We start from the raw sequence: 12,716 nt of genomic DNA on the forward strand, positions 1-12,716 counted from the left end.
AAGAAAATCATGTACTGTAGGCAGGTGATTAATCTCAGTGCAAAGTGAAGAGAACCTGATATTTATGAACAGATTACTGACAGCTTTGTGGTCTATTTCCATGATAAAATGCATTGGTCCATGTGCCAATCCCAAAAAAGAATATAAAATTAGTCTGGTAAGATTGAAACGGGGGGATGGGGGAGGAAAGAGAAATCTACAACATGACATCCTTTGTTCTATCTACTCATTGCTTGCTCTACCCTTCCACAAAATGCCCCTTTCTCCATTCCAGTAATACATGCACATAAGAACTCCCATGATCTTACTTGATGACCATGCTTGTTTAGGGTTGCCCAGATAGACTCAGTTGGTCTAATCATTATAACTTATCCACCGGGCTGCAGCTGACTGGTCCATGGATAACACCTGACTCTATAAAAACCTTTCCCAAGGAGTTTAACAATAGAGAGGTCAAGTTTTAATTTTTCTCTAGTGATGAAACTATGAGCCTGGAAACTGCCGTTAGCCATGGTGCCAGCTGTACTAAAGGAGCTAGTCTGGCAGAGTAAAGACAATATGAAGAGAGAAGCAGAGACAAAAAAGTGATCTACTATCATTCATCTGAGTCCCTGAAGTCTAGTTGCAACTTTGCCTTTCCTGAAGTTTAGCTACATGAGACAATACATTTTCCTGTCCCTGAACTAATCTGAGTTAGATTCAATCACATGAAACAAAATCATCCTGACTAATGCATACTAACATTGACACAAAATTTTTTAAATGTTTCATTGAAATAACATGTTTGGGGGAATTTTATTTTATACCTACACTAGTGAGTGACATAAGAATGACCTTTTCCATGAAAAATATGAGGTATATAATGTGTCAGTATTAAATTTCACCTTTTTCCTCCCCAGGTAAAGTTTCTAACATCCTTTGCACCAATATTACAATGAGCAATGGACACCGTGATGTGCTGCCCAAGCTTCCCTTCAGGACTGAAGAACTTATTCCCTCAGTTGCCGGGAATGCTGCCAGCAGACGGCCCACAGCTCTTTCAGAATTCCTGGTCACCTTGCCCAAGATCATCCCCTTTTCCCAGGCAGCCTGCCTCCAATGACTCGGATAAAGGCATGGCTCTCTGACCCCAACTCAGAACAACTCTGAAAGGCCATCCTAGCTTCAGTGCGTCCCATGGGGTGAGCTGAGGACTTTATCCAGGCCGCATCGCAGCCCATCTTCTCTTCGGCCCAATCTGCTTCCTACCCCTTGCTTCCATAGACATTGCTTCCAACAGCATCCTCCAGCCACTTCCCAGTGTGGAGATGCTAATCTCCAACTCAGAGGCCACCCCCTAAGAAACCCAACCTGCAAGGCAGTGCTTTTCAAAAATTATCAAACCATAAAAATATTATGTGGTTTTAAGAAAAACCCAATAACTATTTAATGGCTTCTTAAATTTTCCTAGCACTCCGCTAAGCATTATAATAGAGGACAGAATAAAAGTATAAGGCATATCTCCTACCCTTAAGGAACTCACAGTCTCACTGGAGACATGCAACTTAAGCAGTCATCTTCATATAGCTCAGCAATGCCCTCAAATGAAGAAAACTAAAAGGAAGCCAAAATTGGCATAGAGGGTATGATTCATAAATATTCATTCAATGAATAAATGAGTGAGTGAATGAATAGGAAGGGATAGGTGAACTGAGATAGACCACGAAATTTATCTGAGGCCAAGCCACACTTATCACTGTCATTTTTCTTTTATTCATTAACCCACTTTACCATCTTCTACATTTCATATCAGAATATAGACTAATCGACTAAAGCAAAAATATAAGATCCTACTAGGAATTCTGCTTTGGTCTAGAACAGTTCTTAGGGAAAAAAGCTTGTCCTTTTCCCATGTGCCAGAATCCAATCTCTCACACACTGTGAATGGCCAATGTGGACCAACCACATTCCCATTTCACAAATAATCTATGGAGAAAGAAGGCTTTTCTACAGTCAGTAATGATCATCTCAACACTGACAATCTTACATCACTATAGTGTTTTATAGACATCAGCCTTACCTTATTTGATCCTCACATCATCCTGGGAGGTAGGAAGAGTAAATATTATTGTGTCCCTCTTTCACAGATGGAGAAACTGAAGTCCAGAGGTCCTATATGTTAGAGGTGGGATTAAAATGAAATCTTCTGACTACCACAGCATCCTTACAAACTCTTCAGTTTTACACAGACTATTCATGGGGCTCTGTCTCTTAATGCTCCCAAGTGAGAGTTATGGTTTCTGTTAGTAATAAGAGAATTTATATTTTTAGTTCTAGCAGCACAATTAGTTTTGGGCTCAGTAAAAGTCAATCAAGCTTAATCAAGCAGAATTTGTATCATCGCATATATTACTCAGAAATAATGCATTTGAATATAAGCCTTGAATTAGAAAGAGAGAAGTTTGTGCAATTAATTATACTCATATTTGAACAGATAAATATGTACTGCATTCTAGATAATAAAATCTTTAACTACTATCTAGGATACTATTTACAACTACACAATTCCTCAAGTGATAAAAACTAGATTCTATCAGAAACCTCTTTCCTTTTCTACTCAGCTATACAGCATAACGTCCTACTCTTAACTGCGATACACTTATTTTACATGTCTACTCTGGCAGATCCCTTGTGGAGTAGAAGTGGGGGCAGGGGTGAAAACTGATGGGAAAAGAAATTGTGCCGCCAGCTCCTGTGACGCACCTTCAACTAATAGCACCTTGCTATTTTCTCTACATGTTTGCAGCCAGCATATGGCAAAAATATCAGTTCACTTTCTCTTCCCTTCATGAGTGAACTGAGGTCATCTCTTGTGCAGACATTATTCTGTAAGGATTACTCTGTAGGATGATTTGATTTCCTATTCTCTTGTCTACTTTTGTTTCCACCTATATTTACATCACACTGATTCTCAGGAATAATGTCTTACTCAGCTCCATTCCATCTGCTCATGTATATAATGAAGATTCAATTTCTAAAGTGTTCTATTCCTGAATCTCAGTCTCATCCCAGCAGCCTCATTTATGGACTATATGACCTTGGCCAAGACAATTATGTCCTTACTGGCTTTAGCTTCCTCCTTTAGACGAAAGGGAAAATTATAACTGTCCTGCTTATTAATGTGTTTTGAAAGATCACAGGGGATCCCTGGAATGTATGGATTTAATGTTCGTGGTTATGCATTTACATGTAATTCCTGAAAGTCCTTGACGTAGATAGTAGATTGTCATTTTGAATTAGCGGATGTTTAAGGACAGCACTCAAGATAGTCACTCAGCTGGTGCCTGAGCTCCTGGGCTGCCCAATAACTGTATCTTCTTCAGGCTTTGTGGTTCCCTTCTCATAGGCAAAAATTCACATTGAGCAATAAAAACTTTGTTTTTTTGTTAAACATGGACCCCTCAAAGCAAGCCATCTACAGGTGCTGTTGGAAAAACTGAAAAGAAAGTAAAGAGGGCTAAGAAAGTGATAATTACTAGTGAGAAAAAATAAGTTTTGAATACATTAAAGAGTGGAATGTTGAATTTGGCAGTGACTAGTGACTCTGTTTTGCAAATGATTCTGCCATATTTATTCAATGTGGAGGGAAGAAAAAGTGACTAAAGAAACTATTTCAGTAAGTACTTTAGCCAGTGCAAATATGGAAATTTCTGGGGAAAATAACCGATATGTTAAAATAGTTTTGTAACTTGAAGGATTCCAGATGAGTTCAGATGTATCTCTCTCGAACATTACGAACCTACTACAGGGGACTTCCCTGGTGGTGCAGTGGTTAAGAATCCGCCTGCCAATGCAGGGGACACGGGTTTGAGCCCTGGTCCGGGAAGATCCCACATGCCGCGGAGCAACTAAGCGCGTGTGCCACAACTACTGAGCCTGCGCTCTAGAGCCTGCGAGCCACAACTACCGAGCCTGTGTGCCACAACTACTGAAGCCCACATGCCTAGAGCCCGTGCTCTGCAACAAGAGAAGCCACTGCAATGAGAAGCCCACACACCGCAATGAAGAGTAGCCCCCACTCACCGCAACTAGAAAAAGCCCACGCACAGCAATGAAGACCCAACACAGCCAAAAATAAAATTAATTAATTAATTAAAAAAAAAAAAAAAGGACCTGCTATAAACGGCAGTATGGAAATGCTGGGCATGTTATTACTGTCCTACCCAATGAGATTGTCCCATGCAATGAGTGCTGATCATATAAAAGTTACTTTCATTTTTTTTTTTGACTGCTACATAAAAAGACAAAAACATTTTAAACCCCCCAAGAGCTCATAGGAGAATATTAAGCAGATTAGATGTTTCCTGTGTTTGCTTAAAACTACTGACTATTTTAAAGGTGTCCCTATGATTGTATAAATGCTCCTATCTTTTAAATTATCTGTTTTCCTTCTATGAATCTCTTCTAAGAAAGTAGTCCAAAATATGGAGAAACATTTATGCATTACAATATTTGTTGCAGCATTTTATGTAGTGAAAACCTTTTGGAAATAATCTAAATGTCCACTTACAAGGGGATGGTTCAGTAAATCATGGTTTAGACATGAAAGGAATATTATGTAGTCATTGGAAATGATGCATTAACAGACTTTAATGCAAAGTAGAAATGCTGTGACAAAATTTTAAGAAATTCAGAATAAAAATCCATTTTACCGCTTGAGCTCAACCTGGTAAAGATATGTGTTGATAAAAGTCTGAAAATGAATATAGCAAAATACAGCAGTTTTTGAATTTAGAGTTCTTTATATTTGATGTATGTACTTTTCAGTTTTTCTGTAATGTACATATATTACATTTACAGTTGGGGAAAAAAAGAAAAATTTAAATAATCTATCCTTTTAAAAATGAACAATATTATCTTCAGGAATGATGTGTCATGAATAAATGAGGCACTACCGCAGTGTCAGAAACTAGAATAGCTGTTGACAATCTATGGGTTTGTAAATGTCTCCCAGCTTGCTGTCTGCCACTTATGAAATCAGACTGTCTATAACTTTTGAATGTTTCTATAGCTAGTAAAACCGAAATTACTGACAATATCAAGAAAAAGAACTTCCAGATGCCTATTATTATCCAAAGTAGTTATTTATTTATAAATGTCTGACTAACTAAATACTAGGTACTGAGTATGCCAAAGGCTGGGGAAACAAGAGAGAATAAGTAATGCAGAGTTTACAGTCTAACAGGAGAGACAAATGTGAAGCAAATAATTATTTAACCTGAAGCCAGAAAGGTTAATGGGTGTTAGTGAAACCAAGCTGAGGGCTGAGTCAGTGCCCTTGTAACTGGGGAGAGCCACGTGACTAATTCCGTCCACTAAAACATGAGCAGGAGTGACATCAGCATTTCCAGGCTAAAGCAGGCTCTCCTTCCCTGACCTTTAATTGAGGAGGCCATGTGTTTAGAGGGTATAGGCCTCAATCACTGAGTCACCACATGGATAGCAGTGGCTCTGGAGAGTCACCTGGGCACACAGCAGACTTTGCATTGATAAGAAATAAATCTTTACTGTGTTCAACTGCAGAGAATGTCGGATTATTTATTTCTAGTATAACCCAACCTATCCTGTCTTAAACAGGGAGTTTAAAGGTCAAAAGTGTGACTGAATCAAGTAAATATACTTTGTTTAGAGAAGGGATGTGCATCTAGAAATGAGTGTTGATTACATCCACTGTGTCTGATATCATTATAACATGGCCCCCATGGGGATGCATTCACCAGTGTTGTAAGTTGGTGCTCACTCTCCCGTTCTCAAATCTCCCCATGACATGCCTCTGGAACATGTTTTTCCCAGCCCAATTTGTTTAACTTCTGGTCAGTCCTCCCCAGTTGAGCTTATGTTTGAAGTATACTTCACAGTAGACTGCCACCAATCTCTAACTGACTAGTTCCACAACTCTTTCTTTGAAGATGCCTCTATTCAATGTAAAACTTGCATTTTAATACCCAGCATGAAGTTCTTTTGCTTCACTTTTCTCAAATCCTGTCATCAAATATATTTTTCATGCACAAAATAAACAACATAATGAGAAGTCACAGAAAAGAAAACTACCATGTTGTAACACATAGACAACTCAACTCAGAATGGCGTTCTGGGGAGCATTTGGGGCGTGCCACACAAATGTGCACTGCCATGAATGCACATTACACTCTGCTGAGCTAGTCATCATTGTCTAAATATATGGTAATAGCTAACATTACGCAGGGTTTACCTGTGTTAACAGGTCAGAACCAGAACAGCCACCTCCATCAATCACACAAAATTGAGATCTGGAAGAACTACCTCCAACTCCAACTTCACAATGTCTTAGGACTCGCATAACATTTCTTTCTTCATTCAGAACTTCAGGTCACTTGTATCAACCCTCAGTTTAAGAAATCAACAACGATCCACAGATTTTTCCCACGTGTGATATCCTAAAACCAAATAATGAACAATAAAAACTGTACAGTCATTTCTCCTAATGAGATGCCATTTCAAAATTGAAATTTTCTCCCTTGTTTCTATATGTTTATAAAGTTCATTTGTTTATATTGTAACAGGTTTCTTTATTTGAAGAGGAGGCTCTCCACATTTTGGAGGACCTACTAAGATTCAGCTCTGACCTTCCTGCCACAGACCAGGACCCATGAGCCTGACAACTTCTGTGTGCATTCCTGTGGGCCCTGTGGGTCTCTTCTGCTTGAGGTTCCTGGCCTATGGTGGAGAGGTGAACCATATACCAGGTCTAAAATACAATTTCACTGAAGCTTTCAACCCTGAATTTCTTTTTCTCTTTCCTGAGAAAATTATATTTTACTTATTTATGTATTGAACTTTCTGATCAGACTTGTTTTGCTAAAAATTCTTGGTAATACTGTGTTCTCCACCTAACCTCAACTTTATCTTACTCTGTCTTCTCATAAACATTTGTCAATAAGAGGGAAAACAACATCCAATGATCAACAGATAGAGTTCCAGTAAGTCTAAGTCCATGACAAAAACCAGCTCCAAGGACTTCTGCTAATGACCAAGATGGAATAACAGGAGCTAGATTTACCCTCTTGTCTGAACAACCAAAACGAATGGACAAAATATATGAAACAACAGATTTCAAGATACTGGGCATCAGGCCATGAAGAACACTGGTCACTGAGAAAGGGGAAACAAAGTGAATCCCGTGATTGCCTCAGCTTACAGCTTTGAGAGAGTTTTCAGGCCCCAGACAGATAGAAAAGGAGTCCTGGAGAAGCCTGGCTGACTCTCTGAGTTGAGGAGATGGAGCTAAGAGTCTGAGAAAAATAAGGAGGCTAGAGTTCACAGGAGAGAGCACTGGTGATTGCTGCTGGGAAACAACCACCCAAAAGGATTAGAGCTAACAATAGTTGGTGCTCACCCAGGACTGGGAACAGTGCCTATTCCCAATAGCCAGAGAAAAACATCATATTAAGTACAGAGAGCAAAGATAAGGATGATGGCAGATTTCTTATAAGAAAAATGCAAGTGAGAAAACAGTGAAGCAATATCTTAAACTCCAAAAATCTGCCAACCTAGAATTCTATACCAAGCAAAATGTCTTTTAAGAACTAAGGTGAAATAAAGACTCTTTAAGATGTACAAAGGCTGAAAAAAAATTCATCACCAACAGACCTGCTCTAGAAGAAATGTTAAAGGAAGTTCTTCGGGCAAACAAGTGAGGAAAAAAGGGATAAAAAGAAACATGGAACAAATAGAAAACAAATGGCAAAATGATAGACTTAAACCTAACTATGACAAATGGCAAAATGATAGACTTAAACCTAACTATGTCAATAATCACTTAAATATTAACTGCTAAAACATCCCAATTAAAAGGCAGAGACTGTCAAATTAGATTTTTTAAATGTAAGGCCCAACTATATGATACCTATCTATCTATCTGTCTATCTAGTGCATGTGTGTGCATGTATTGGGTTGGCCAAAAAGTTCTTTTGGGTTTTTCTGTAAGATGTTATGGAAGACCTGAATGCACTTTTTGGCCAACCCATACTTATATTTATAATGAAATAAAAGGAGAGAAAAATATGTACCATGTTAACCCTAATTAAAAGAAAGTTGAAGTGACTGTATTAGTATAAGACACAATAGATTTCAAAGCAAAGAATATTATCAGGAACTTTTTAAAGGTTATTTCGTAATAATAAAGGGGCTAACTCATCAAGAAGGCATTAAATATCTAAATTTATGTACCCAATAACAAAATACATAAAGTATAAACTGATAGAAGTACAGGAGTAGTAGATAAATCCATAATAGTTAGAGATTTAAATATTCCACACTCAATAGTTGATAGAATATACAGAAAGTCTGTAAAGACATAGAAGAATTAACATAATCAACCAACTTAATTGATACTTATAGAACACTCCATCTAACAAAAGCAGAATATGCATTCTCTTTAAGTGTGCATGAAAAATTTACCCAAGATAGACCATATTCTGGGCTATAAAAAATGTCTCAATAAATTTAAAAGAATTAAGTCATACCAAAGATTATCTCCGACCATAATAGAGTTATTAGAAATTAGAAGATTACTGGAAGATCACTAGAAAAGCTTCAAATATTCGGAAACTAAATGACACATTTCTAAATAACCCATGAATCAAATAATAAATCAATAGGAAAATTTCAAAGTAGTTTAAACTGAGTAAAAATAAAAAGAAACTATTTCCAAATTTGTGGGATGTGTCTAAAACAGCATTTAGGGAAAATTGATAGTATTACAAAGTGAAATCCAAGTAGCAGAGGAAGAAAATAATAAAGATCAGATCAGAAAGCAATAAAATAGAAACACAAAACCAATAGAGAAAAATCAATGAAACCAAAAGCTTTGAGAAGATCAAAAGACTGGCAAAATCTCTAGCCAGATTAGTCAGGAAAAAAAAAAGAAAGAAAGCGTTCACAAACTATCAATATCCACAATGAGAAGTGATAACAGTCCAAATTCTACAGATATTAAAAGGAAAATAAAGGAATATTATTAAAAATTTTATGCCAATAAAGTTGACAACTTAGATGAAATGGAAACAAATCCTTGAGACACATAAACTTCAAGAAATAGATAACCTGAATAGCCCTATATCTCTCAAAGAAATTGAACTTGGAGTTAAAAACTTTCCCATAGAGAAAACTTCAGGCCCAGATATTTTTACCGGTAAATTTTACCAAACATCTAAGAAAGAAATTATGCCAATTATACACAAAACATTGCAGCAAATTAAAGGAGTACTTCCCAAGTCATTCAGTGAGACAAGCATTATCCTATACCAATATGAAATAGTACAAGAAAAGAACACTACAGATCAATACCTCTCATGACATAGATGTAAAATTACTAAACACAGATTTTTTCTTTTTTAATAAATTTATTTATTTATTTATTTTTGGCTGCGCAAGGTCTTTGTTGCTGCATACGGGTTTTCTCTGGTTGCAGCGAGCGGGGCCTACTCTTTGTTGCGGTGCGCAGGCTTCTCATTGCGGTGGCTTCTCTTGTTGTGGAGCACGGGCTCTAGGGCTTCAGTAGTTGTGGCTGGAGGGCTTAGTTGCTCCGCGGCATATGGGATCTTCCTGGACCAGGGCTCGAACCCGTGTCCCCTGCATTGGCAGGCAGATTCTTGACCACTGAGCCACCAGGGAAGCCCTAAACACAAATTTTAGCAAATTGAATCCAAAAATATGTAAAAGGGGGACTTCCCTGGTGGTCCGTCCAGTGGGTAAGAATCTGCCCTCCCAATGCAGGGTGCCCAGGTTCAATCCCTGGTCAGGGAACTAGATCCCACACACATGCCGCAACGAAGATCCCACGTGCCGCAACTGAGACCCAGAGCAGCCCAAATGAGTAAACAAATAAGTAAATAAATATTTTTTTAAAAATAAAATAAATTGCTTATTAAAAACAAACAAAAACACATAAAAGGCCATCGTGACCAAGAGGGGGTTTATCCCATGAATGCAACAATTATTTAACATTCAAAAATCAATTAATGTAACCATATCAACAAACGAAAAAGAAAAAAACACATGGTAATCTAAATAAATGCAGAAAAAGCATTTAACAAAAATCCAACTTCCATTCCTGATAAAAATTCTCAGCAAGGGAACTTTCTCATCCAAAGAAAGGGAAAAAGTTCATCTATGAAATACCTACGGCTAACATCATTCTTAATGAAAAACAAATGCTTTCCCCCTAAGATCAGAAACAAGACAAGGGTATCCACCCTCACCAGTTTTATCCACCACTTTACCACTTTACCAGCACTCTAGCCAGTGCAAAGGGTAAAGAGGAAAATGAATAAATAAAAGACACCCAGATTAGAGAGGAAGTAAAACTCTTATTTGCAGATGACATGATTATCTATATAGAAAATCCTATAGAATTGATTTAAAAGCTACTAGAACAAATAAATGAGTTTAACAAGGTTCAGGACACATGGTCAATATACAAAAATCAACTGAAGTTCTATTTATTAGTAACAAGCAATCTGAATTTTTAAAAAGCAATACCATTTACAATAGCACCAAAAATGTGAAATAGGGATAAGTCTGGCAAAAGATGTGAAAGACACAATGAAAACTACAAAACATTGCTGAGAGATAAATAATAGAACTAAATACATGAAAGGATAATATCATGTTCTTGGGTTGGAAGACTCAATATTGTTAAGATGCCAATTCTTCTTAAATTGATCTATAGAGTCAATGCAACTCCTATCAAAATCCCAGCAGGCATTTTTGTGGAAATTGACAAGTTGATTTTAAAGTTCAAATACAAAGTTTAGAGGAAGTATAAAGGAACCAGAACAGCCAAAACGAGTTTGAAAAAAAGCATGAAGTTGGAGGACTCTCACAACCATATTTTAAGACCTAGTATAAAGCTACAGTAATCAAGATGGTATGTGTTTGGCACAAAGACAGACAACTACATTAATGGAACAGAATGGAGTCCAGAAATAGACCTGCAAATATATGGAAAACTGATTTCAACACAGATACAAAGGAGAAAGTATAATCTTTTCAACAAATATGCTGAAATAATTGGATACCCATATACAAAAATATGAACTTTGACCCATATATCTCACCATATACAAAAATTAACTCGGGACTTCCCTGGTGGCACAGTGGTTAAGAATGCGCCTGCCAATGCAGGGGACACGGGTTCGATCCCTGGTCCAGGAAGATCTCACATGCCGTGGAGCAACTAAGCCCATGCGCCACAACTGCTGAGCCTGCACTCTAGGGCCCATGTGCCGCAACTACTGAGCCCATGTGCCTAGAGCTCATGCTCTGCAAGAAGAGGAGCCACCTCATTGAGAAGCCTGCATACCACAACGAAGAGTAGCTCCTGCTCGCCGCAACTAGAGTAGCCCCTGCGCGCAGCAATGAAGACCCAATGCAGCCAAAAAAAATTAAATTTTAAAAAATTTAAAAATTAAAAAATAATTAAAAAGATAATAAATTAACCCTAATGGGATCATAGATCTAAATGTAAATCTTAACAAGCGTGTGACTTCTAGAAGAAAACATAGCAAAATATTTGCGACCTTAGGTTAGGCAAAAATTTCTTAGCCATAACTACAAAAGTGCAATATTTTTTTAAAAACTAGTTAAGAAATTCTGCTCTTTGAAAAACACTAAGTGAATGAGAAGCCACAGACTGAGAAAAAATATTTGCAAATTGTATATCTGAAAAAGAACCTACATTCAGGTTATATAAAGAACTCTAACAACCCAATTTAAAAATGGGCAAAAGACTTGACTGAACAGACACAGCACCAGAAAAACCCAAAAACCCAAAACAACAACAACAAAAAATACACAGATGGTAAGTAAGCACAAAGGATGTTCAATATCATTAGTCATTAGGAAAATGCAAATTAAAACCGCAATGAGGTACCACCGCACACCTAATGAAGTGGCTAAAATCAAAAACATCGACCATACAAGTGTTGGTGAGTATATGGAGGAATTAGAACTCTCATACACTGCTGAAGAAAATATGAAGTGGTACAAACACTTTGGAAAACAGTTTGGCAGTTTCTTAAAAAGCCGAGCATATACCTAACAGATGATGCAACTCTTCCACACTTAGATATTTACTCAATGGAAAACAAAGCATATGTCCGCATAAAGATTGATACATGAATGTACACAGCAGCTGTATTTGTAATAACAAAAACCTGGAAAACACTCCAATGTTGAAGCACAGGTGATGGATAAACAACTGGTGGTATACCCATGTAATAGAATACACATCAACGATTAAAAACAAATGAACTATTGACGCACAACAACACGGATGAATCTCAAAATACTCACGCTGAATGAACGAATCCAGAGAGAAAAGAATACATACTATATTCCACGTATATTAAGTTCTAGAAAACATCAACTAATCTATAGTTAGAAGAAACAGATCAGAGGTTGCCTGCAGACCCAGTGGTGGAGAGAAACTGGAAAAAAGCAGAAAGGAGGTATTACCAAGGGGCATGAGGAACCTTCTGGAAGTGATGGGTATTTTCATTATCTTGATTGTGGATTGGTTTATGAGTGTATACACATGTCAAAACTTCTCAAATCTCATGCTTTAATTATGTGCATTTTATTGTATATGAGCTTAACCTCCAAAAAGTTGTTAATAAAAATCTTACAAGCTACTG

The sequence above is a fragment of the Balaenoptera musculus genome, chromosome 12 (genome assembly GCF_009873245.2).
Source record: "Balaenoptera musculus isolate JJ_BM4_2016_0621 chromosome 12, mBalMus1.pri.v3, whole genome shotgun sequence".
NCBI lineage: Eukaryota > Metazoa > Chordata > Mammalia > Artiodactyla > Balaenopteridae > Balaenoptera > Balaenoptera musculus.